This window comes from Stegostoma tigrinum, chromosome 11 (assembly GCF_030684315.1).
Source record: "Stegostoma tigrinum isolate sSteTig4 chromosome 11, sSteTig4.hap1, whole genome shotgun sequence".
Taxonomy (NCBI): Eukaryota; Metazoa; Chordata; class Chondrichthyes; order Orectolobiformes; family Stegostomatidae; genus Stegostoma; species Stegostoma tigrinum.
In genome coordinates, this window is record NC_081364.1 from 64,262,419 (window position 1) to 64,264,918 (window position 2,500).

The 2,500-nt window shown below is 56.6% G+C and overlaps 1 protein-coding gene across 5 annotated transcripts in view; it reads right to left on the reverse strand.

Moving 5' to 3' along the window:
* dock3 (dedicator of cytokinesis 3) overlaps positions 1 to 2,500 on the reverse strand; it is a 1,242,443-nt gene that overhangs the window by 907,693 nt on the left and 332,250 nt on the right. The gene's annotated exons all lie outside the window — the stretch shown is intronic.

Sequence of the window (2,500 nt, forward strand, 5' to 3'; positions counted from 1 at the left end):
AACACACACACACACACTGCCCCCAACACACACACACACTGCCCCCAACACACACACACACTGCCCCCAACACACACACACACACTGCCCCCAACACACACACACACACTGCCCCCAACACACACACACACACACACACACTGCCCCCAACACACACACACACACACTGCCCCCAACACACACACACACACTGCCCCCAACACACAGACACACACACACACTTCCCCCAACACACAGACACACACTGCCCCCAACACACACACACATAATGGCCCGAAGACACACATACACACTGCCCCCAACACACACACACACACACACTGCCCCCAACACACACACACACACACACTGCCCCCAACACACACACACACACACACACACACACACACTGCCCCCAACACACACTCACACACTGCCCCCAAGACACACACACACACACACACTGCCCCCAACACACAGACACACACTGCCCGCAACACACACACACACACTGGCCCCAAGACACACATACACACTGCCCCCAACACACACACACACTGCCCCCAACACACACACGCACACACACACACACACTGCCCCAAACACACACTCACACACAGCCCCCAAAACACACACTGCCCGCAACACACACACTGCCCACAACACACACACACACACACACACACACACACACACACACACACAGCGCAAAACACACACACACACACACACACACTGCCCCCAACACACACACACACAAACTGCCAACAACACACACACACACAGGCCCCAAGACACACACACACACAAACTGCCCCCAACACACACACGCACACACACACACTGCCCCCAACGCACACACACACACACAGCCCCCAACACACACACACACTGCCACCAACACACACACACACAGCCCCCAACACACACACACACACACACACACACACACACACACAGACACACTGCCCCCAACACACACACACACACACACACTGCCCCCAACACACACACACACACACACACACACACACACAGTCCCCAACACACACACACACAGCCCCCAACACACACACACTGCCCGCAACACACACACTGCCGGCAATACACACACACACACATTGCCTCCAACACACACACAAACACTGCCCCCAACACACACACACACAGCCCCCAACACACACACACACACTGCCCCCAACACACACACACACTGCCCGCAACACACACACACACACACTGCCCGCAACACACACACACACACTGCCCCCAACACACACACACACACACACACACACACACACTGCCCCCAACACACACACACACACACTGCCCCCAACACACACACACACTGCCCCCAACACACACACACACACACACACACACACTGCCCCCAACACACACACACACACACTGCCCCCAACACACACACACACACACTGCCCCCAACACACACACACACACACACACTGCCCCCAACACACACACACACACACACACTGCCCCCAACACACACACACACACTCACTGCCCCCAACACACACACACACACACTGCCCCCATCACACACACACACACACTGCCCCCAACACACACAGGCACAGCCCCCAACACACACAGGCACAGCCCCCAACACACACACACACACACACACACACACACTGCCCGCAACACACACACACACACTGCCCGCAACACACACACTGCCCGCAACACACACACACACACTGCCCGCAACACACACACACACACTGCCCGCAACACACACACACACACTGCCCGCAACACACACACAGACAGCCCCCAACACACACACACACTGCCTGCAACACACACACAAACTGCCCGCAACACACACACACAGCCCGCAACACACAAACACACACACTGCCCGCAACACACACACAGACAACCCCCAACACACACACACACACACACACACACACACACACACTGCCACCAACACACACACACACAGCCCCCAACACACACACACACACACACACACACACAGAGCCCCCAACACACACACACACACACACACACACAGCCCCTAACACACACACACACACACACTGCCCCCAACACACACACACACACTGCCCCCAACACACACACACACACACTGCCCCCAACACACACACACACAGGCCCCAAGACACACACACACACAAACTGCCCCCAACACACACACGCACACACACACACACACACTGCCCCCAACGCACACACACACACACAGCCCCCAACACACACACACACACTGCCCCCAACACACACACACACACTGCCCCCAACACACACACACACACTGCCCCCAACACACACACACACACACACTGCCCCCAACACACACACACACAGGCCCCAAGACACACACACACACAAACTGCCCCCAACACACACACGCACACACACACACACACACACACACTGCCCCCAACGCACACACACACACAGCCCCCAACACACACACACACTGCCACCAACACACACACACACAGCCCCCAACACACACACA